The sequence below is a fragment of the Narcine bancroftii genome, chromosome 7 (genome assembly GCF_036971445.1).
Source record: "Narcine bancroftii isolate sNarBan1 chromosome 7, sNarBan1.hap1, whole genome shotgun sequence".
NCBI classification, from domain to species: domain Eukaryota; kingdom Metazoa; phylum Chordata; class Chondrichthyes; order Torpediniformes; family Narcinidae; genus Narcine; species Narcine bancroftii.
In genome coordinates this window covers 87,106,101-87,132,250 of record NC_091475.1, presented here as the reverse complement: position 1 = coordinate 87,132,250, position 26,150 = coordinate 87,106,101, and the positions used below count along the sequence as shown (strand labels likewise).

At 41.6% G+C, this 26,150-nt stretch overlaps 1 protein-coding gene across 2 annotated transcripts in view; it reads right to left on the bottom strand.

Moving 5' to 3' along the window:
- Positions 1–26,150, bottom strand: part of LOC138739103 (kelch-like protein 1) — a 394,023-nt gene that overhangs the window by 323,165 nt on the left and 44,708 nt on the right. The gene's annotated exons all lie outside the window — the stretch shown is intronic.

The following is a 26,150-nucleotide window of genomic DNA, read 5'->3' as shown; positions in this document are numbered from 1 at the left end:
GAAATTTCTCCGTATCTCTGTTTTAAATGGATGTCCTTTAATACTGAAGTTGCGTCCTCTTGTCCTTGATTCCTGCAACAAGGGAAACAAATTTGCCATTTCTACTCTGTCCAGGCCTTTCTATATTTGAAATGCTTCTATGAGACCCCCTTCCCATTCCTCCAAGGAGCATAGTCCAAATGCCATCAAATGTTCCTCATATGCTAAACCTTTATTCTAGAAATCATTCTTGTGAATCTTCTCTGAACCCCCTCCACTGTCTTAAATAAGGAGCCAAAAACTGAACCACACAGTCCAAGTGAGGCCTCACCAGTGATTTAAAAAGCCTTAACAGGTGCTGGACTCTGAGCAAAACCCCAAGTCTGCTGGTGGAACTTAGCAGGTTGAGCATCATCAGTGGAGGGTAAAAGTATAATTAATATTTTACATTGTTACAAGATCAAACCAGCAACCACAAAGAAGGCATATCACACAGGGGTAAAGATGAACAATTACTTTGTTAACAAAAATTCACCTTCAAACTTTAATTAAAAATCCCCCCTTTTATAACAATTCCCACTGGTTACTATGCAAATTTCTATAACAGTGTAAAACTAATAAATTCCACAGCCTAAATATAACATATGTAATTAAAGTCTAAGTTATATTTCCAACCAGCCCACAGAAAAACTTAGACAGAAAACAAACACAAAACACACAAAACTTACATTCGCAATGTTCATCCTTTTTTGAAATCCCAACATTCTAAACTGTCCTCCAGACCACGACTCCTGCTCTGGGCCTCCTTCCACTCCACAGCACCACCGAGTGGTGGTTTATCGTCCAAGTCCAGAAATTTCTAGATCATTTTCTGCACATGCTTAGCCTGTCTCCCACTCTCTCAGCAGTCCACCTTCACCGTGGATCTCTAAGGCAAACTGTCACTTTTTAAATATAAAACCACACAACACATAGGCCAATACACAACACAGAACTCTGTAACAACATCAAAACCCTTCACGTTATTGTGATTTATATTTTCTTACTTTCAAGATCACAGTCATTAATAAATAAGGTATAACATTTTGGCATGTTAACCCTCAATTCTCATTGTCAGAAATGAAATACATTGTCAATACAGCAACATTTATGACTTGGATCTGGCACTTCAATAAATCTTCTGACTGGTTGAAAGTGTGAGCAGGCTTTGTTATACCTGTGAGCAAAGCTGAAAAGCAAATGCACAGAAGCTGAGCTTGAAAGGACTCTGCATTTGTGGAGAATTCAGACTTCATGGGAGAGAACAACAGAAAATAAATTCAAAATGTGTGTGGTCAATAATAGCTCTCTAGACTTCTGGGGTATTGATTTTGCTGGTTGGAAAATCCTCAAATCAAATATATTGACCTTTGAATGTAGTTTTCTGTCTATTGAGAGGCACTTCGCACTGACTGTGCATTATTGTCAGCCTGCTATGCTTCTAAGATTTCACAATTTCTTTCATTGGATTTGTGTAAGCTGTGTATTTTTTCCACCCTAAAATCCTTGATGGGCCAGACATCTACTTACTGGGTTATTGTTGATCACCAAGCTTGATTTCCGCAGCCTTTTCAACTGAAATAAGTCCATGTTATATTAGATAGAAGTAGGCCATTCGAGTCCACTGTGCCATTCCATCATGAGCTGATCCATTCTCCCACCCATCCCCATTCCTGCATTCTCCTCATAACCATTGATACCCTGACTATTTAGTTACCAATCAATTATTGCCTTAAGACAGCTGCCTGTGGTAGCAAATTTCAGAGGTTTACCACTCACAGGCTAAAGAAATTTCTCCGTATCTCTGTTTTAAATGGATGTTCTTTAATACTGAAGTTGCTTCCTCTTGTCCTTGATTCCTGCAACAAGGGAAACAAATTTGCCATTTCTACTCTGTCCAGGCCTTTCTATATTTGAAATGCTTCTATGAGACCCCCTTCCCATTCCTCCAAGGAGATAGTCCAAATGCCGTCAAATGTTCCTCATCTGCTAAACCTTTATTCTAGAAATCATTCTTGTGAATCTTCTCTGAACCCCCTCCACTGTCTTAAATAAGGAGTCAAAAACTGAACCATACAGTCCAAGTGAGGCCTCACCAGTGATTTAAAAAGCCTTAACATCTCATCCCTGCTCTTACATCCCATTCCTCTAGATATGAATGTCAACATTGCATCTTATTTTCCTCACAATCACAAAGATGCATAATTTTAATTATAAATCAGAGAAAGGGAGTAATCTGCAAAGAGAAAAGAGACAAAGAAAGAGAAATAGGTGCAGATGATAGAGTGTGCAAACGTATGCATGTGTAAATATGTAGTGGAAATCGATGAATAAATGAGCAAGTTGCACATGCTTCCATGGTTGTCTATACATTTTCACCTTCTTGAACAATCTCAACATTGTCCATTGTTAATATAGCAATGCACAAGTACATCACTGACAATGGGGGTTAAAAAAATAAACTGGTAAAGACAAACTCAGTTTCACTGACAGAATGGCTGCAGGAGGCTTTGATGATGAAGTGAGCATAGAGGAGGACACAGGAAATGTCACAATAATTGTGGGTGAATGGGGAGAGAAATATGGCATGGTGAGACTCCAAGAGCAAGAGCTGTGGGAGGCAACCAACATAGAGCCAGAGAAGAGCAGGAAGTGAGGATTGGTAACAATATCTCCTCTACAATCTTCTTTTGTACGGGTGCTGTGTTCTTATCCACCTGCTCTACTCACATTACACGTATGACTGTGTGGCCTGGTACAACCACAACACCATCTACAAAACTGATGACAATAACACAGGGGGCAAAAGGGGGCGTAAAAGGGGGCAATAAATCAGCATACAGGAGGGAAAATGAAAACTTGGCTGAATGGTATACAAGCAACTTTGCACTCAATGTACCCAAAACTAAGGAGCTTTAGGAAAGGAAAATCAGAGATGTATGATCTAGTGATCATTGAGGAATCAGAGGTAGAGAGGGTAAATTCCTGGGAGTCTCCATCTTGGAAACCTTTTCTGGACCCAACACATTAATGGCATCATGAAGAAATCAAGTCAGTGCATCTACATTATCAGGAATTTACAGAGGTTTGATATAACAAGAAAACCTTCTACAGATGTGTTGTGGAAAGTATGCTGACTGGCTGCATCATGGCATGGTTTGGGAGGGGAGGGAAACTGGGAGGATGTTATGTCTAATGCATTACTTGGGAGGCTTCTTAAATAACTTGGATGCAATATTCAAATAATGAAAGAGACTTTACTTACTGATGCCTTCCACCATCTCAGGAAACTGTTCACACACTCTTTTTACATATACATACACCCCACAGTGGTACACTACAGTTATCACAGTGAGAAGGGTGTATTCTTACATGGTTAAAAAATAGTTCACATTATCCTGACTCTATAACATCCCTCCTTCTCAAGATAAAGAAAACGTTAGTGTTCTTTATAATTTTCTTTCCAGTGCAACTTAAGTAACAGAACTTGTACATTAGCTTATTTACACAACTATTTCTAAATAGTTCTTAACGATATCACACAGCAGTACAAGAAAATGAGAAAAAGCAATACAATTGATTGTAAGTCACTGAAATATGAAGGGGAAAAAGAGAAATACTGAAAATAAAATTGACTGGTGCAACAGCAGTTCATCCAGTGATGGACGGGGAGGTTGAAGACATTGCAAAATCATTTAAAAAGTTTCAGCAGAAGTGAAATTTTGCATTCAAAAGCTATTTTAAAAATTCAACAGCAGAGAATGTCAGTGATATACATCTCTGGACAGGGGAGTGAGGCCTTGACTTATTTAATAGATGGGAGCTTACCGAGGTGGAGAAAAATGATCCAGAGCAGATATTTGAAAAGTTTGCTTCTCACCTTGAACCCAGGTCTAATCATAAAATTAAACACTATGAATTTCAAGGCTTAATGCAAGAAACTGATGAAACTGATGATATCTTCCTCACTAGACTAAAAATTGTTGCTGCAAAATGCAGATTTAAGGATATAGAGGAAAGATTATTTGATCAACTAATATGGGGGAGTGCCCATCCCGAAGTGCAAAAGTCTCTTATAGGGAAGGATAGCATGAAGCCGCATAAAGCTGTAGACACAGCCAGAGCCTTTGAAGCCACAAGGATCCAAATGAAATCTCTATCTATGCAGACCCACCTACAGCAATGATTGAAAGGGTTGATGCTATAAAGAACACAATCAGAAAAGTGCAAACCCCCAAGTCCTGCAGGAAGAGCAGCAGACAATAGCCCTTTGATGACCAAAACAAATGCCCTGCATATAGTTCTGAATGTAGAGCCTGTGGTCAAGCAAACCACTGGGCGAAGATGTGCAAGTCTGGTATGAAGAAAACAGTCATACCAGTGAAGGGAAAAGACAAGAAGAAGATCCACCACATAAAAGGAAACAACAATGGGGTCTCCAACACCCAGATACTGAACATGGAATCCATACACCTTCACGAAATGTCGGGCGAGATGAAAAAGGAAGTGAGTTGCACACAAGGATCCAAATACAAAGGTTAATCCAGAACAAGGCTTCAATATTTAACTTAAAGGTGAAACTAGATACTGGATCACAAAGCAATGTCCTTCCACTCAGACTCTACCGCCAGATGTTCCCAGAGAACATAATAAAAGGGTATCCAAAAGACGGTGCTTTGGAAACAGCAAATGTCACATTAATAACCTATGGCAGACCCATGATCAAGCAGCAAGGGAGAGCTAAGACCAATGGCTGCCATAAGGAAAAGTACATCCACTGTACGTTCTAAGCGGTAGATGCAGTTGGATCAGCAATTCTAGGCCTGGATTGCAATTGATCTCTATCAATTACCAGGGTGGCTGGGGGGGGGGGGGGGGGGTGGGGGGGGTTAAGTCACCAATACCTGTGAGCAGAAAGCCCTGCAAAAGGAAATGTTCATAGTCCAGTACATCACAGGCATAACTCACCCCCATCAAGAAAATCTATGTGGAGTGCTGCTGCTGTCAGAGAGTAGCAGCAATCATCAAGTGGCACAAGATTCGTACTACCAAGTTCAGGAACAGTTTCAACCCTTCCACCATCAGAATCTGAAACAAAAACAATCTAACTTTGAAGTTTTTGTATTTGTTTGTTTACATTTCTCTTTCGTATAAGTGTCCTTGCAGTTCTTTGCACTACAAATAAGTAGAAATTCTACCTCTTCTGCAGAAAACAAAATCTCAGGGTTGTATGTAATGTCATGTATGTTCTCTGACAACAAATCTGAACTTTGAAACACACGGCACAATAAGGTGACTTCAACTGCAGGACTTCTGGCAATTTGATCAGAAGGTGTGGTCATTTATAATGTTTTTTAGACTGCAATGTCAGGAAAAAGAAAATTGCTGAAAAAATTAACATAATTACTACCCATGTGGTCATTCATACTGGACACCTTTTTAGACTGCAAGTACCTGAGAGCAGCAGTCCCAGTGGTTGGATGAGCAGTAGAGGGAATGACTGACAACAAATCTTTCTGGTGCGATTTACACTGCAGGCTTCCTCCAAAAAGTTGTTGGGGTCCTGCAGGATAAATCGCGGTGCAGGAATGAGCTCAAAACTCCTGCACATTCCTTTTTAGACTTCCTGTGCTGTCCTTTATAAGCCACAGTCTAAAAAACCCTAATGAAGCAGTATTTCTCCTTCCAAATAAAAGCAGAAAATTAAACAACTATTCAAGTAGCATCTACAGAAAGTAAAACAGTCAACATTACAGTTCTGCACTTGGAAATTAGAAAGATAGAAACAAGTTACCTGAGGAATCAAAGAAGGGAAAGCATGTTGTGACAGAGTTTGGGATGATTGTTAGAGCAGGATGCACACAAATATTTTAAAACACAGAATTTTTGCAGGAATTTTGCAGAGTGCTATTTTGCAAAAGGCAATAAAGTAGCAACATATGACAGCAGCTTGTCTGGAAGAGCATGTGATCTTTGTAGGCAGAGGCTGAACAGCTTTGCTCTCAGAGAGGGAGGGAGTGAGAGAGCGGAGAGACAGAAACTTTGGTTCCAGAGGGACAACCTGGCAAACTTTGGAAGACTGCCTGGTCAAAGGAGAAGACTTGCTGTCTGAAAGGAACTCTGCGATGACCTGAAAGAAAGAGGATCATCTGGACAACCCTGAAAGGGCCAGGTTTCGTCAGCAAGAATGATTAAGAAGGAATCGGGTGTGGACATCCTGGAACAAAAGGAATCTCTCTCTGAAAACCAACAAGAACCCTCCTAAGTGGCAACCATTGGCCTGTTAAGCACCAAAGCCTGGTGAACTTTATTAATACTAACTTCTGTGCACAGTACGAGAATTACCTGCAACCAGTGACATTGGACTGTGAACCAAAGAACTTTTCTACACTTATATACACATTACACACCTGTGTGCTTAGAATTAGAGGGGAGTTTAGTAGGTTAAGTAAGTTGATAATAATAAGTTAAAAGTTTGATTCTGTTTACAAGTGGAAAGATAGTTAAAAGCAACTTTTGTTTAAGTAACCCTTTGTCGTGGAGCATATCTATTGCTGCTGGGTTTTGGGATCCTCTCGACTGCGTAATAGTGTATAGGTGAATTTCTCTGATAGAGCTAAGGATTCTAGTTATTAAGGGACAGTTTCCCCCCTTTGACTGTGTAATGATGTTTTGCTAATTATAAATTCTGAGTAATGTTGTATTATTTGCTTTACTGGAACATGTCTAGACTACACAACTGAAAGATAAAGGACTGAAAAGGGAAGACACACAAAAATGGGCTCTTAGTATAGGCAGTTTTTTTTTTAAAAAAGCAAATTATTTCAAGTTGGAGAATTTAATCTGCAAATGAGAAGCTGGAGAGACTCAACTGGTCAGGCAGTATCTATAGAAGAAATTGTAGGTCAGCATTTCTGATTAGGATCCTTTATTGAGATTGAGGACGGGTCCTGATCTGAATCCTTAAATAGCCATTTCTCTCACTGGATATCATCATGAAAGAGGTATAGTTGCCACAAGTTCAGGAACAGTTGCTACTCCTTCACCGTCAGATTCCTAACCAAAAATCAGAGACTCTTTTAAGAACTTTTACTTGGCATGTAATGTATTTGTTCAAGATTTATTTTGTGCATTTCAGTCAACTTGTTTGCACTTCATTCTTCATTTACCTTTCTCTCTCTTGTATGTGCATATTTTCTTGAGTACATTTTTTTTTTGCACTTCCATCGTGTAGAAATCCTGCCTGGCCTTCAGGCTAAAGAACCTCAAGTTGGTATGTGATGTCATGTATGTACTCTGACATTAAATTTGAGTTTTGTATTTTTGAACTTTGAAATCACCTTGAGTCCCTCCTGCTTCTTGTTGTTTGCTCAAGATTTGAGTATCTGTGGTTTTTGTGGTTTTCCCTGGAGAATTAAACAAGGTTCTACAGGGAGCATCATGCCCAAATTAATGTTCTTGCATTAGTGTGATATAATTGAGTGAGAATGAGAGATAAAAAGTAGTGTGAACCATCCTGTCTACATTGAAACGTTATGGACATTACCATTTCTGTGTACTCCACAGAGACAAAATGATGCTTCATTCAGTAAAGTAATCCAGAAGTTGGGAAAATTATCATTCCATTTAATGGCATCAGATTTTGCAGGTTTATTAATTTTTAACAAGGATTCAAATGTTAGAAGAAGCTCATCAAGGTAAGATGGTGTTCAAGAACATCATATTGGTGAAGGATTGTATTGATGGTGCAATTTTGATGCTTCTCCAGATTGTGTGCTATATGCTAAACTTGTTTGTGGTTTAATCAATTAGTAAATGTAATCAAAGCTACTGAACACAAGATTTCACACTTAGTTTTATTTGCAGAGGTAGCATTGAGATATGCTAAAGAATCTCTTCCAAAGCAATTGTAATTGGCTGTAACTCTAAAGTAGAATTCACAGTTTATGGGTGACACAGACATCAATCATTGATGAAAATTCTTTCTTTCTTTTTCTTTGGCTTGGCTTCGCAGACGAAGATTTATGGAGGGGGTAAATGTCCACGTCAGCTGCAGGCTCGTTTGTGGCTGACAAGTCCGATGCGGGACAGGCAGACACGGTTGCAGCGGTTGCAGGGGAAAATTGGTTGGTTGGGGTTGGGTGTTGGGTTTTTCCTCCTTTGCCTTTTGTCAGTGAGGTGGGCTCTGCGGTCTTCTTCAAAGGAGGTTGCTGCCCGCCAAACTGTGAGGCGCCAAGATGCACGGTTTGAGGCAATATCAGCCCACTGGCGGTGGTCAATGTGGCAGGCACCAAGAGATTTCTTTAGGCAGTCCTTGTACCTTTTCTTTGGTGCACCTCTGTCACAGTGGCCAGTGGAGAGCTCGCCATATAACACGATCTTGGGAAGGCGATGGTCCTCCATTCTGGAGATGTGACCCACCCAGCGCAGCTGGATCTTCAGCAGCATGGACTCGATGCTGTTGACCTCTGCCATCTCAAGTACTTCGACATTAGGGATGAAAGCGCTCCAATGAATGTTGAGGATGGAGCGGAGACAACGCTGGTGGAAGCGTTCTAGGAGCCATAGGTGATGCCGGTAGAGGACCCATGATTCGGAGCCGAACAGGAGTGTGGGTATGACAACGGCTCTGTATACGCTTATCTTTGTGAGGTTTTTCAGTTGGTTGTTTTTCCAGACTCTTTTGTGTAGTCTTCCAAAGGCGCTATTTGCCTTGGCGAGTCTGTTGTCTATCTCGTTGTCGATCTTTGCATCTGATGAAATGGTGCAGCCGAGATAGGTAAACTGGTTGACCGTTTTGAGTTTTGTGTACCTGATGGAGATGTTGGGGGGCTGGTAGTCATGGTGGGGAGCTGGCTGATGGAGGACCTCAGTTTTCTTCAGGCTGACTTCCAGGCCAAACATTTTGGCAGTTTCCGCAAAACAGGACATCAAGTTAACTACCACATCTATATCATAAGCCCCTTTAATATTTGCAAATGATCCCAGGAATTAACTGCCAATCAGCCTTTAAAGTGGCAAGTGTGAAAGCAAAATCACCTCAATGCCGGTATCATCTTCAGATGATGTCATTTCATGCTGGGGATTGACGGCCTTGACCCCTAGTACAATCCCCGGCATCTGCAGACACCGGTGTTGCAATCAGGCAAGTGTGAAACAGGTAATTACATTGTGGGATTGAAATGACCCAAGGTTTTTTTTTTATGAGTGCAGAAACGTGAAAGAAGAAAAGATTAAAATGATAATATAAAATTTGCCATGGGAATGTCACAGCAGGGGAGAGAGAGAGATAGAAAATAAATAACAACAGAGGACAACTTTTAAACAGCATGGAAAAGTTGGTAGCACTATAGCGCACAATTTATAAAAACCGTGGGGGAAAAAAATGCCAGACCTCACTCCCCAGAATGCCATACAGCAGAGAAATCCCTCCATAAACGTTCCATTGCTGCAGCTGGTCATACAGCCTTTTCTCTGCCACATGGAATTCTGGGAGGTCAGGTCCACCATCGCTTTTTCCCCATGGTATTTATAAATTGTATGCGACAGCGCTACCAACTTTCCCACACTATACAAGTTGTTCACTATAGCGCTACCACTATCCCACACTGTTTAAAAATTGTCTGCTATTGCTAATTATTGCTTGCACTTTCCCATGGAGCCTTAATAAAGGTTTATATAGGTCAGTACAACAACAGGAGCAGAAGGGCTCATATTTTGCTGTACATAAAGCTTAATTATGTTATAATTCTGCATGATTAATTTTGTTCAAATATAAGATAATAATACATTTATCAGGATTTAGGGCAGGTTCACCATCACTCAATGCATCATGATGTCACCGGTAGGAAGTAGAACAGTCCTAACCCCAGGGATGGCTCCTTGCAAGCATGTTCAGTGTCCCAGTTAGTAGTGAAAAGCCAAGCCCCCATTTCTATCGCAAGACAATGAATGGCCAATTTAGTGGGATGCAAGTGTGAAAGGGGCTACAGCTTCAAATGACCAGATGTTTCAACTGCTAAAAGAACAGGCACATTGCCTTAGAATGCACATCTGAAGCTAAGGTAGTTAACCAAAGAACAACTCTTTCCTCTTCTTGCTTCATTAATTTTCTTCCCGGTAAATTAACAATCCCTCTACTCTCCATCAACCAAAATTATGATAATTGTGCCTTTCACTCTCTCTCAATCTCGTCTACATCACAGGCATTTGTTCTTTATACCTCTCCTGCAACATGTTTGATTTCAAACATTTGGTCGATCCAATGAAAGGCCATTGACCTGAAATATTCGCATTCATTCATTGTTCAAAGTGATTCAGCCAGACCTGCTGAATATTTTCACAGCAGGAATTCAGTTTTACAGGGAATGGAAGTTAGTGTAAACAATGAAGAATTGGACAAACAGCAGTTACATGACCAACAGCATTGATAGAAAACAGAATTACGTTGAGACAAATGCCACAGCTGAGTGCAACACACGTATAAGCATGGCAGTAAATTGCTCCATCTTGGTAACTATGGACTGATATGGCAAGAAATAGGTACTTGTCAATCAATCAATATGTTGCACAGAAGATGAGAATCTTTTAATACAGTATGTCTCAATGAATGCAGCATAAAAATCCTCCTGAGGATTCACACAAAAAATAATTTGTAATCATCAGACTGAGAGTATGAACAGAGCAAGAAATCCTGAACACATGAAATTTAGATCCGGCACTGGTATAGCATTACGCTGGATTTCTGCCAGATCATTTAACATTACTGACTCCAGCATACAGGTTATTGAAAGAAAAAGATTTTCAAAACCAAAAGAAACACGACTTGTTTAAAGAAGAGTCCAGAAAAAAAAGTTACTGTTCGTGAACAATGAAAAAATGTTGAATGTAAACTTCCATGTGATTCTTTATGTAATGGACTTCACTCAATCACAAAACACATAATGGTTAAAAAAAGCCAATTGGCTTTTCTCCACAGACATTGATTATATTTGAGAATTGTCAAGGAATCAACAAATAAACAAGAAGTATTGGGAGCTTAAGTTCAGGGAATTAGAGATTGATCATCAAGTGTTTTTTTTAAACAAAAAATAGCATTGTATTCCACAATAGTTTACACTCCCAATATTTTTGAGAATTAACATACCATTATGCTTAGTTCAATCAAATCTTTAGGACCACAAAAGGACACAAGAAAATGTAAGCAAAAGTAGGCCACAGTACCTCAGTCCTGCTCCACTGTTCAATCATGGCTTGTCTGTCTCAGACCATTTTTTTGTGCACAAGCTCTTAATAGCCTTTAATTCCGTGCTCTATCAAGAATGCACCTCTCTATTTCAATTCCTCAATGATGTTGTCTCTGCAATCCTCCAATATAGAGAATTGCAGAGATTCATTCACTGCATTTCTGAAAACTTCCTGTGCATATCAGTTTTATTGTAATTATAAAGACAATGGGTGGGGACATTTGAGGCAGACACAAATCATGACTCAAGCTTGGGGAGTAATAGTTCAAATAACATGATACAATGTGGACATGAACACCATTAATTACTAGGAAATGTGGCATTTTGAAAGGACATATTTGATGCACCATCAATAACCACAAAAGCCTGGAGTTTTGAAACTATCAGGATTTTATTTACTGAAGACAGGAACTACCTGAAACCTTACCAACTGATCAAAGCAAAGAGGAAGGGGAACAAGCAAGAGACTATGTGTCCAGCTGGCAACAGCCAATCATAGCACAACAGTGGTTTACCACATCCACCCCTCCTTTTTAAGAAGAGTACAGCGGGGAGAGGTGAAACAACTATACATATATATATTTTACAGGTTAAGTCTGCCAGGGGGTCTCCTCTGCTGCAGTGAGTGATGTGGCAATGGTTGGGGTGCTGTTGTAGTGCCTTGAGCAGCCTGTGAGGTTGTTCTGTTAACCATTTATCGTAGGGTGGGGAGAGGTGGGATGGTGGGGAAGTGTAGAGCTGGTACATCGTTGGTGACAACAGTGGCCTGGGGTAGGGGTTGGTCAGCTTCAGGCTCTGGGACCCCCAAGATTGAAGTGGTGTGGGGGGGGGGGGGGGGGTTGTCTATAGAATGTCAACAGTGGTCGGGGAGCCCCGCCTCAATGGAGCAAGGCCCTGGATCAAGACTATCTTTGCGCCCGTCAGTAAAACAATGTAGGCATATTGGGGGCTTGTGTGGAGAAGGAGGCCTATCTCGATCAGCAGATCAGTCTTAAATTGCCTGAAGTGTTTCTGAACAGGCCCGGTCCTAGGGAGGTAAACCAGGCAGGCAGTATAGTCATTGATGCAGACTTCGTAGGGAAAGAAAATATCCATTTGTGAGAAATGTTGTTGGTGGCCGTACATAGAAGTGGCTGGATGGAGTAGAGTGCATCAGGGAGGATTTCCTACCACTGGGAGATAAGTAGACCCTGTGACTTCAGTGCCAGGAGGACGATCTTCTATACACTGATGTTTTCTCTTTCTACTTGCCTGTTACTCCTAGCTGGTTGCCCTGCTCATGGCGATGCCTCTGGCCGGTAGACACTGCTGCAACTCATCACTCATGAATGGTGCACTATGGTCACTGTGGACGAATCCAGGGTACCCAAAGAGCATGAAGATATTGTGGAGGGCCTTGATAACTGTGGCCATATCTGGGCATGGGATGGTGAAGGGGAAATGGGAGCATTCATCGATGATGGTAAAGAACTAGACATTCTGGTTAGAGGAGGGGAGGGGTCCCTTGAAACCAATGCTGAGGCACTCGAAGGGGCAGGTACCCTTGATCAGATACACTTTGTCCTGCCAGTAGAACTGGGGTTTGCATTTGGCACAGATCTGACAGATTTTAGTCATAGTCTGGACTTCCTCAATGGTGTATGGTAAATTCTGAGATAAAATATAAAAATGAGTAACTCCGAGGTGGCAAAGGTCATTGTGGAGAACCTGCAGTCTGTCCAATTGAACAGTAGCACAGGTTCCTCGGAAAAGAGCGTCCGGCGGCTTGTTAAGTTTTCCGTGCCAGTAGAGAATGTTATAGTTGTAAGTGAACAGCTCGATTCTCTACCCGAGGATCTTATCATTCTTGATTTTGCCCCTTTGTCTATTATTAAACATAAATGCTACTGCTCACTGATCTGTGAGGAGGATGAACCATTTCATGGCGAGATAGTGCCTCCAGTGGAATACTGCCTCCATGATGGCCTGGGCCTCCTTCTCGACAGAGAAGTAGAATATTTCAGGGCCTTGGAGAGTTCATGAGAAGAAGGTGACAGGTCTGCCCTCTTAATTGAATGTGGCAGCCAAAGCAAAGTCAGACGCATCACTCTCCACTTGGAATGATGTGGACTCGTCTGTGGCATTCATGGTTGCCTTGGCAATGTCATCTTTGATGCAGTTGAAGGCTTCTGCTGGCGGAGGAATATGGTAGCTTTGACCAATGGGCGAATGAATCTTATTGACATAGTTTGGGACCCATTGACTGTAGTATGAGAAAAACCCAAGGCATTTCTTCAGTGCTTTGAGGGTATGCGGGAAGGATAGCTCCATCAGCTGAAGCATGCAGTCCGTGCCGGGACCATGACGCCAATTATGGCTAGCCATGCTACCTGAAGCACACACTTATCCTGCCCAGAGGAACTTGCCGTAGGTTTGCATCACGATCCTGGCTGCAGTTATTAATATCTAAATTGGGGAGGTGGTCTATAGGACATAGCAGTCCACTATGCAGTCCATCTCCCTTTGGAAAACAGAGACCCTGTTTATGATGCCAAAAGGGAACCAAAGAAAGTAGTAGAGGCAGCCATCCACCTCGAATGCCGTATACTGGCCATCCTCTGGGTGGATCGGGAGCTGGATACACTGACCAGGTGAATTGTGGAGAATACCATATCAGATATGCGGGGAATGGGTAAGCATCGAGCTGTGTACCGGTTGATGGTTTGGCTGTAGTCTATGACTATCCTGTTCTTATCTCCATTCTTTGCCATGACCACCTGGGCCTTCCAAGGGATATTACTTGCCCAATAAGCACTGAACCTCCTCCTTAATGAACGCCCTGTCAACCGCACAGTACCGTCTATTCTGGCGGCCACCGGCTTGCAGTTGGGGGTGAGGTTGGCACACAGCAGAGGAAGGTTGACCTTGAGGATTGAGAGACCACATATTGCCTGCAAGAGGCCATCTGTGAACTGTTTGTTGCAGCCGATGGTTGGGGGGGGGAGGGCCCATCAAATTGCAGTGACTTTCTGAAGTTGGTATTGGAAATCAAGCCCCAGTAGCAAGGGGGCATAGAGTTGTAGCATAACAAGCAGTCTGAAGTGGTTGAACACTATGCCTTCAACAGTGAGGGTCTCTATGCAGGACCCCAGAGTGTCTGCTGTGTATGATTTGGATGCGTGATATCCTGTTCTTGGTGCGTCATGCTTTAAGGGACAATCATTTAGTGGTATCAGGGTGGATAAAGCTGTCAGCACTCCCGCTATTGAATAAACAGTTGTTTATAACCCAGATATCCATCATGGACCTGGCGAGTTCATGCGGGGGTCCCTGGTTCAGGGTAATGGAGACCAGTACGGATTCATTGTCCGAGTCTGATGGCTACCCTCCACCCCAGGATGGCCGGCCTTGGCCCCTCAAAGTATCGTATGCCTGGGAAGATGGTGTTTGGCGACCAAAACAAAATGGTGGTCCGCACGATTCGCACATGCCGTCACTGGAGTGCAGGGAAGATGGTGCCGGTCATGCTGCTCAAAGCCCACAAGAGGTGTTGCTTGACCTCGCAGGTGGTTTGGGTGGGAAAACTTTGGCAGAATGCCACTTTTTCCAGCATCTGGAGCAGTTCCTCGGATATTGACCTTGCCTACAAAAGTAGCACTTCAAGATATCTTCCACAGTAGCAGCCGAGGTCAGATCATTAGAATAGTGGGTCGGTGTAGGAGACCAGTAACTCATGGAATGGGATGATGTCCTGTCCAAGGATAACGGCACCCGTGGTGCCCAAGCAGCTGAGTAATCAATCTGAGTTTTGGAGGGCCACCTCTAGTGTTTCTGTAAGTTCAACTTTCCTTTCCAAATCAAGAATGTTTTACTCCATTAGCCATTGCCATATGTACCCAGAGTGGATATTGGCCACATATGCATGTCTGATGAGATCCTCTGCATTCTGGGCAGCCAAGATGGCCTTACAGTCACTGCCCTACACAGGATCCAGAGGGCCCACAGGTACTCGGCAGTTGACTCACCAGGTTGTTGTTTACTGGTGGTCAGGAGATGCCTGGCATAGACTTTATTAACCTTCCTATGTTATTGCGTCTTGAGGTTCTCCATAGCTGCTTGGTATGAGCTGGGAGCACTTGAGGCCCAACATGCAAGAGGAGTATTCTCAGAGAGATAGTGTCCATGGCGATAGCATCCACGGCCGCCGCCAAAAAAATTTTGAAGATCACTACCCACAGTTCGAACATGTTCGGGGCAACCAGTGACCAGGGGTTGAAGTCGAGTTTCTCAGGTTTCAGGTACCGTTTTGTTTTGAAAATTTTAGTCAATTAAATTGATGTACCATCAAAAATCACAAAAGGCTGATATTGTGAAACTATCATGCTTTTATTACTTAATTACCTAACTTCATCAACTGATCGAAGCAAAGAGAAAGGGGGACAAGCAAAGGACTTTGGGTAGGATCAGCCATGGGAGGCATGCCAGTCAACAGCAGCCAATCATGGCACAACAGTGGTTTACCCCATGAAGTGGACAACACACTTGGCTAGACAGAATTCGAAGTGCATCAGCAAAAACAAAACCAGCAAATTCCCACTAGACCACACATGTCAAACTCTGGCCCGCGGGCCAAATTTGGCCCGCGATATAATTATATTTGGCCTGCAAGATCATATTAAATATATATTAGAGTTGGCCCGCTGGCCGCCACGCCTGTATAGCGCATGCAGACTGAAGGTGAAAATGAAGATGCCGGAGGTGTGGAGGGATCTCAGAGTCCCGAATCCCGGGGATTGGAGCGCCGCACTCAGCCCGCCCGGCTCCCGGACACACAGACGCGGCTGGAGTTAGGGACAATCCTCGCTGGGTGTGTGCTTCAGCAGCGACGCCGGACCGAACGTCTCGTTGGCGATGCCTTCCCCCTCGCTCCGTGCGCGGCGGACCCTGCCTCCCGCTCCTTTTGTTGGAGACGAGCCCGGCGCCGTGAGATCGCAGTTTAATCCCTCTCCAACCATGGGAGGGGGGTGGGAGCAACGCGCTCTTCTCAGCCAATTCCTCCACTGACCCGGATGCCGGCGTTTCAACGGGGGGTTCGGATGGCTTCGTCAGGCGACCGACCTGTTGGTCCAAGACAAGGGGAGAGTGTACAAACTCCACACAGACAGCACCTGAACTCGGGTGAACGTGCAGCTGCGACCCCACATTCCACATCAGGACTGTGTGTAAGATTGGGAGCAGTGAGACGGAAGCTTATTTTGTTCCTGTGATTTAAGCCTTTCTTGGGGTGGGGGGGTCCTTCTCTGACCACTTGCCTAACAATTAACCTAATCACATGTGGAGTTACCACAATACAACAGTTCTCAACCTTTTTCTTTCCACTCGCGTCCCTGTGCCATTGGTGCTCTGTGATTAGTAAGGGATTGCTTAAGGTGGTCTGTGGGTGGTAAGAAAAAGTTTGAAGACCACTGCTTTAATCATCCCTCATTGACTCGTCATGTGCATGGTTTCAGAACACTAAAGGAAATGGGCCAATGACAATTTTTCTCAAGCAAAATATTTCAGTAACAATTGGGTCTAGAGCAGTGATTCTCACCCTTTCCTTCCCACTCACATCCCACCTTAAGCAATCCCTTACCAATTACAGAGTTCCGATGGCATAGGGCACACATGTCAAACTCTGGCCCGCGGGCCAAATTTGGCTCGCGATATAATTATATTTGGCCCGCAAGATCATTTCAAAAATGTATTAGAGGTAGCCCGCTGGCCGCCGCGCCAGTATAGCGCATGCACAGTAATACAACAAATCCCAGAATGCATTGGCGTCAGCCCGCTATTCGCCCCCACCTCCTCTGTTTACGTTGCAGGGTCTTACCTTGGACTCTGGTTTTGGGGCCTGGCCGGTGTCAGGGGAAGCCAAGGCCGCTTCCCAGCGCCCGGAACCGGAGGTCTCGGGCCTGACCTCGCCAGGACCGTTGCCCACTCCCCCTCCCTGCCGCAGGCCGACCCGTGACTCACGGTGACGCGGCTGCTGATCTGCCGAGATGCCGCCCTGCAGCGAGAGCCGATGCCCCCGCACTGTCGTGTACCCCCGCCCGCCCCCCCACCGCAGCGCGGCCTGGCCGGTGTCAGGGGAAGCCAAGGCCGCTTCCCAGCACCCGGAACCGGAGGTCTCGGGCCTGACCTCGCCAGGACCGTTGCCCACTCCCCCTCCCTGCCGCAGGCCAACCTGCGACTCATGGTGACGCGGCTGCTGATCCGCCGAGATGCCGCCCTGCAGCGAGAGCCGATGCCCCCACACTGTCGTTGTCCAAACCGATTGCCCGCAAACCCCGCCCTCCCGTACACAGGCCTGAGTAAGTATTATGAACTTTAATCTCAGGATAAAACGATCTTCCAATAGTTTCATGTCACAGTGATAAATATATTCCTGGTTAAAAATCGTCCTGCTCATTAGGCATAAAACTTGAAAAGTGTGTAAATCAAAGGATATCTGTACCAATGGAAAAAAGGCATGGCAAATAACATTTGACAAATCCTCTATAGAGAAATATTATTTATTGAATATTTTATTTCTCATTTGTTAATGCTTCTGGAAAGAGTTTATCCAAAACTATTATTAAACATTTATTTTAATAAGAAAAAGTTTAACATTACATATGTTGAAAGAAGAGAAAACATGCAGATGTTGTTGAAAATTTTCAATAAATATTTAGTTCGGCCCTTGACTTAGTCCAAGTTTTTAATTTTGGCCCTCCGTGAATTTGAGTTTGACACCCCTGCACTAGACGATACAAAGGAATAGCAAGGAGTTGTGTTAACATAAGGATAATAAATTGATAATAAAGTGCATCTAGAAGTGACACCTTCTTCAAAGTCAATACATCAACATTTGGGATAAAATGAAAGTAACCCAGAGAGCCCATTGAGAGGTTAGATCAGTAAATAATGTGAAAATATGAATTTCTCTCAAAGAGGTAGGCACAATAGAGTGTATAATAAATGAGTATATTATGTAGATGAAGAAATGTACAAGGGCATGAGTAAACACAGGTAGTGAATAAATAAATGAGCATGTGATTTGATAACTGTGAACCTTCATGCTCCTCAATGCTCCCAAAGTCACAGTGGAGTAACCCCCATGCTTGCATCTGTAACTGTGGTTTGGAATATATTTTAGGCAATGAGCCAAGGCTTGCAAACATACTTTACGAGATGTTTTAGCCTCTTCCATCGATTTGGCTGACTTTCAAACCTATGATGTCATCATAATCACACTTTAATTGGACTATCAAGAACATTAAAGTTGGGCTTTTCACCAGTGCAACAGCTTTGATTTCCCTGGCAATCTTTTCTTGGATGCAAGGCCTCCCAAATGCCAATTTCCAAAGATCAACAACAAAAAGGAACACCTATTTTTTGGATGCGCTTCCAAACAGCTCTTGAATCCATTTGAAGATCATTGCAGATATAGCACATATTCCACACAACTTAGTGCTCTTCAACATATTTTTATATCTGTTAAACTATGTAATCTGAAGGTATCATCAGGATCTTCACTATGAAGAAAAAAAAAATGTCAAAGTGCCAATGTAAGTAGAAGGTCATAGGGTTGCATTGACTGCCAAATTACCTGAGTGGGCCAAACAATATCAGCACTCCCTTGTTTTAATTTCACCACAGTTGTGGGTATTACTGGCTTTTTTTCTGTTTTGCACATTTAGTCAAAGAGAGAGAGTATTAGAGCTTCCCAAAACTTTTCCACTTTCTCACATGCCCAAATTGCATGTACTGTTGTTCCTGTTTCCTTCTTACAACGAAAACATCTATCTGATACTGTTGGGTCCCATTTATTTAACTTTTGGGGCGTGGTGTAACCAATTATATTGTATCATGCATAACCTCGTGTTTATTGTATTTCTCATAGTTCCGGAGCATAGCTTTTCCCATGTTTCATTCTTTATCTTTATATTTATGTCTTGTTCCCATTATTAAATAAAATCACAAAAAGCACATACCAAAAAATCCAGAGATCTTTCTTCTAAGTAATACAAGAAGTAAAGAACTTGGACTCGATTTGGATGGAGCACAAAAAAGATTTATTATGATAGCCTTAGCTGTAGCAAAAAAATGTATTATGTCAACCTGGAAATCAGAAGATAGCCTGAGAATACAGCAATGGTACATAGAAATGAATAAATGTATTCCATTGGAAAAAAAAACATATAATTTAAGAAATAACATCACAGTATTCGAACAAATTTGGGAACCATACATGGAACACAACAGAGAAGTCCAACCGCGGGCCTCCACCACCTAAAATGACAGAAGGAGAAGAAGACGAAATGAACTGACCCAGTGTGTAAAAGTAGATGACACAAATTTCTTGTTTATTTTTATTGTGTGATGACATTGTTTAATGGGTTTAATGTATCATATAGGTTGAACGTTGAGTGGGTGGGGAGGGGGAGGTGAAGGAGGCAGTAAAGGGAGGGGGGAAAAGGGGTGAAAATGACACCGTATATTCAAGAGGGATATGTTTGTGTGTAATTTGGTTAGTATGGTTCATAGTGTGAAAAATAAAAAAGTTTTTTTTTAAAAAGAGAGAGTATTAATGTTTTAGAGAAGGACCAAACACACGTTCTGCTAATTGCTGACATATGTGATGGAATTAATAAATATAGAGGAAGATTAGACTATAAATCCACATCATGGGTTCTGGGAACTGCTTGGTTAAGTAATTGGACTAGTGGTCAGATACCTCTACTATTGACTGAAAGACCAAAGATCAAATCCCTTCATGACAACAGGCAATTCAAGTTCAAGTAATTCAAGAAATCTGGCAGTAAAACATTGGTGCCACGAAAACACCAGGTTTCATAAAGAACCTATTCTGGTTCTCTAACATCCTTCAGGAAAGGACATTCGTCATCCCTGCCCAGTCTGCACAATAGGTTATCCTAACCCAAAAAAAGATCATTTTACTTCTGAATGCTCTCGATGCTATTCGGGATAAGCAACATCACTGACGAACACATTGAAATTGATGAATGAGCAATGCTTGTGATAAAATGGAGAACACATATTAAATGGAATTGGATAACATGAATTCAGCAATTTCAACCAAAGAGCAAGAGATTATTCAGGAATCTTTAGATAATGACAAGAAACATACAACTGAGGTCATGCCAACTGGGATTATGAATGTAGACTAAATTAATACAATGGAATATCAAAAGAAAAAAGAATAAAAAGAAAGATCAAGCACAATATTCAAGGGGCAGGGTGAAAAAGGAAGAAGGAAATGGTTCCAATATATAGGAAATAAACTGAAGGCCAACGTCGAACCGGAGGGTGGCATTGCTCTGAAAAAAAAATCAGAGTGCAAAAAAAGTGGCTCAGAGATGTGACAGTGGCAGATTATAGAAGAAAAATTGAGTCCTGAAGGATGCAAAACATCTTGCAATGGGGAAAAAAAATGATTACCTGAAGACAGTTACTGACAAGGATATTTGGCATATGATACTTTTTGTGAATTTTTAATTTTACCTTGTTCATGTGCATGTTTGACACAAGATCAGTCTCAAAATTATTGCAGTCCTACAGAGAAAGGGTATTAAGATTCAAGAGAGATAGTGTAAGTTGGAAAACAAAGAGATGCTTTTTAAAAATTCTTTATCCATTTTCCACCATTTTGGTGGACCTTTCACAAAAACATCATCAGAAAGAAAATACATCAGCACCTCTGCTTTCCCAGGAGTTTGCGGAGGTTTGGTACAACATTGAGAACTTTCGACTGAGGTGTAGTGGAAAGTGCGCTGACTGACTGCATCATGGCCTAGTATGGGTCCACCAATACTTCGGAGAGGAAAGCCATCAAAAAGACAGTGGACACAGCCCACTGCATCACACGCAAAACTCTCCCCACTATTGAGAAAAACTATATGGAACACTGCCATGGGAGAGCAGCAGCAATCATGAAGGATCCACACCACCCAGGACATGCTCCGTTTTCACTGCTGTCATCAGGAATGAGGTATAGGTGCCACAAGGCTCAAACCACCAGGTTCTGGAATATTTGATACCCCTCCTCCATCAGACTCCTCAACAATAAAGTCAATCAGAGATTCATAAGTACTTTTACTTTGGCAGGTTATTTATTATTATATTTATTTTCTGTATTGAACAGATTGTTTACACTTTCTTCTTTACATTTCTCTCTTTTGTATTTTCTTGAGTACAATTTTTTTGTTTATGTAGAAATTCTTCCTGGAGAGCAGAAAAAAGAATTTTAGGGTTGTGTGTGATGTCCTGTATGTTCTATGACAATAAATCTAACTTTGACTTTGGCAAGGACATCATTTATTGTTAATGAATTAAATGCATTACTGAACAAACAATGAGCTGCTGAAGGAGTTCAGTGGGTCAGGCAGAAGTCATGGGTAGACATGGTCAGTCAATATTTCAAGAGGAGGGAAGGGGCCAAGAGTTGACAAGATATTGGACAAAAGGTGGGAGAGGTGGAGAGACAGGAAAAGGGAGATGTAATTCAGGTGGATGGGAGGGACAAACAAACAAAAAGTAAGACCAGGAGGTAAAGAGATAGCAGTAGAGGAACCAGGTGAGGGTGGTGATTACCAAAATTAGTAAAATCAATGTTCATGTCAATAATTTTAAGGCTGTTCAGATGGAATATAATGTATTCCTCAAGTTTCCTTAAGGACAGATGTATCTTCGTAGAAATGGATGGTGGAGTTGAAATGGAAACTTGACAAAGTTTAGATCTTCAGTTACATCTACATTTGACCTCACTGATGTAAAGGAGGCCACATCAAGAACTCCAAATGCAGTAGATTATGTTAGATGATGTGGATAAAATGCTCTATCTCACCTGGAAGGTCTGTTTCACTAGACCATTTCAGAGGATGTTCAAGAGTCGACAGCATTGATGATTCTGGATTCTGGATATTACATCTGGGTCAGATCAGGCAATGTCAGCAGATAGTGTCTAAAGGACACTAATGATCCAGACAGGTCATCGCAACAATCCTATCATTTTGAGGCTAACTTCAAAATAAATCCCAGAATACTTAACCAAATTTAATTCATAATAAAACTCAAATCTATAGAAGCTAAACCATGGGAAAACCACTTTAAAATCAGTAGCTGATGCACTAATGGAATCAAACATTAGGAACTGGCATGACTAAATGTACGTAAATAATGCAAAATTATTGGGCTGACTGAATGGTGCAGCTAGTAGATCAATCCTAACATTTCCCAATAAACATGGTTTTCCTCACATATGCAAAAGTTGTGTGAGCATGAAAGTTAATTTGCAACTGTAAATTCCTCCTTATCAGTATGTGTGTGGCAAAATCTGAAGAGAGTTGATGGGGATGTGGGGAGAATAAAAAAGAGATTCATTCAGAATTCATGCCGATTGATGAGTTAGACATGCACACCAAGGAAAGAGGTCCATTTCCCCAACTCATCCATGGTGACTAAGATGCATATTAAAAGCAGGTTCCATTCTCCTGCGCTTGACCCTAACCTTATCAATGTACTTGTCTGAATATCTTTAAACATTGTAATTGTACATGGTTTGATCTTCTTTGATAGCTTGTTCCATAGAACCACTACTGTCAGATCCCCTATAAACCGTCATCCTCCAGTTTGAGATTCCCCTGCTTTGTGGAAAAAATACTGAATATTTACCCAACTGCATTCATAATTTTAGAATGCTTTACAAGGTCACATTCAATCTCCTTTGCATCAGCAACAATTTTCGCAACCTATCCAGTCTGCCTTCCTGTTTTATCAATATCCTTGTGAATCTTTTCTGTACTGGTACCATCTCCAGCTTAATCACATCCTTCCTGCAGTAATGGCAACCAGAACTGCATGTAATATTCCAGGTTTGGTCAAACCAACATTTTGTACAACTATAACATGACGACCTAACTCTTGTACAGTAAAATCCCTGTTATCTGGAATTCAAGCAACTGGTAAAAAAAAATGCAGAAAATAAATAGGTAAAGAATACAAAATTTTTAAATTGGCACCCCTCGCAGTTAGTTTGCCAATCACTCAACATGCAATCTTAAGCAACTGACAAATACATTTATCAGGCATCTTCCAATCCCCATAGATACACGATACTGGGAATATTACTGTTCTCAATAACCTGGCTGATAAAGGCAAACATTATCGAATAAACTGGCTGATAAAGGGAAGCATTCCATGCATCTTCTTGACCACCTCTCTACCTGTATTTCCACTTTCAGGGAATGATCTATTTGTACTCCTTCAACTCTCTGTTCCACACCACTCTCTGGGGCCCTACCATTTACTGTGCATGCCCTGCTCTGGTTTAACCTGTTAAAAAGAATAATATCACACTTGTCCAAGTTAAATTCCTTAGCTCACATTCACAATAGATCAATATCCTATTGTGACCGAAGACAATCTTCCTCACTATGCATCACACAGTCAATTTGTGTCATCTGTAAACTTACTAAACATGCAAACCACATTCTTAGCCAGGTCGGTAATATGCATGACAAACAACAGTGGACCCAGCACTGATCACTACAGGACTCCACTGGTCACAGTTCTCAAATCTGAAAATCAATTCTCCACTACTACATTCTACCTCCGATCACCAAGCCAATTTTACATCCATTTTGATAAGCCCACCTGGACCAGCACAGTCTCATTGGATCAAAGGCCTGATTCCACAGTGGTTCTCTAATTATTTCACCAAACAGAATTATACCAGGCCAAACTACATTCTTTTCTTAAAAAAAATTCAGCCACCTTCTCAAAATCCCAATACTTGTGGTAAAGAAACTGTCACAGCTATTAGGTCATGGATTCCATAGTTCCGGCTCAATAACAAATAGATAAAGCAAATAAAACATTTGTAATACTCCAACTCAATAATAAATCGAGTCTTCATTTAAATTGCCCCTGCTCTCTAATGCCCTGTGTCACAGGATTTTCCCATTATATTTCAGCCCCAAAATCTTCTCTTGCTCACTGTAGACAACACTATTGTCTGTGCATTATGATCTCATGCTGATTAATTAAGTTCCCCAAATTATCTTGTTGGGATTTAACCTTGTTTCATTGGACCTCTACATGCTAGCCAGTGACTTCACCACTCTTCTACCATATTCAGGGTTCAGGTGTCAATCTCTATCTTATTGATCTTGAGTTAAAGGCAAGGCTAGATATTCCACTTCAACTGCTTTTGGTCGGGGGGGTGGGGGGTGGGATGTAATGTGATGTCGTAGGATCAACACGCAGGCTCCTGACTCCCTTGGGAAACTAATGTTATAAGTTTTGAATGAGCACGGTTTAAAGTTTAAAAATATTCCTAAAGTGTATTTAAACCCTCCTACCCTCCAAAAGAAAAAACACAGTACCTACAACTTCTGGAACCCGATGAGAAGAAAAAAAAGAAATGAGGCATACATTGACAATGAAGCAGGATACAGGACTCCGTTCTGCCACCTGATCTGGTGAGCTCTCTGAGTGGTCTCCTGCCAGTGCCTCTCAGCCATCAACACAGAGAGATGGCATCGTTGGAGAACCCGCAAGTGAACCGCGCATGCAAGAAGTCACGTATGTGCGGTACATCCAAGCTCAAAGCACTACTGGGAGAGCAACAACTTCCTACAGAAAAGTTGGGGACATTGACTTCAACATCAGAGGAGGAGGAGGAATCAAGCTCTGGAGGAGGCTCATCAGCTAAAGATGAGGAAGAGAAGGAAGAAGAGTAAGAAGAGATTCAAGAAGAGATAATGGAAGAAATTAAATTTTATCCTCAGACCAAGGCAGAGGACTTATCTGTAATGATAATGAAACAGATTAATGGAATGAAAGAGGAAATGAGAGAAGATTTAAAGGAGGTCAAGGATGAAATTAAAGAGATTAAAGAAAAAACTGATAAAGTTTTGGAAGTTGTAAATAAAATGAAGAAGAAAATAGAAAATGGGAGACAATTACTTCTTTGGCTTGTCTTCGTGGACGAAGATTTATGGAGGGGTAATGTCCACGTCAGCTGCAGGCTCGTTTGTGGCTGACAAGTCCGATGCGGGACAGGCAGACATGGTTGCAGCGGTTGCAAGGGAAAATTGGAGTATAAGATAATGTACAGCATGTTGAAGACAGAGTCTAATTTGGAAAATACAACAATTGGTTTAATTACAGTAAATGAAAAGCTTTCAGATAAAGTAGAAAATGTTAGAAGAAAAAATAATATAAAAGTAGCAGGTTTCTCAGAAGGGAAGGCAATTCACTTCTTTCAAGTTTGGATCCCTAAAGTATTGGGAGAAGACATCTTTGAAAAAAAGATTGAAATTGAAAGAACCCATAGGGCTTTGAGACCCAAGCCTCTTCCTAATCAAAACCCACAATTTATATTAATAAAATTTCTGCATTATCAAGGTAGAGAAGGTGTTAAGCCTTGCTGTGGAAGGAGCGAAGGAACAACAAGGTCTTTTGTTATGGGAAGGGGATCAGATCTTGTTTTATCCTGATTTGACTGAAAACCCGTTGAGAAGTAGGAAAGAATTTAATTCAGCTAAGAAAATTTTATATGACAAAGGTTATAAGTTTGTTCTTTGATACCCTGCAACTTTGAAGATTTTCGGTCCGGGACAACAGAACAAGTTCTTCACAAATTACGCTCAAACGGAAAAATATGTTCAGAATCTTCCTGAAGCTCAACCTTGAGTGATCATGATGGACTTGATGCAATTAAATATCTCTTTTTTTTTCCCTTTTACCTTAAGTTCATAACTGAGGTGAAAGAATTTAGTGATCTATTTCTTATTACTATGTCATTTTCTTTTGATTTTGAATTGTTATTTTAATCATGATTAATTAATTAGTTGATTAATT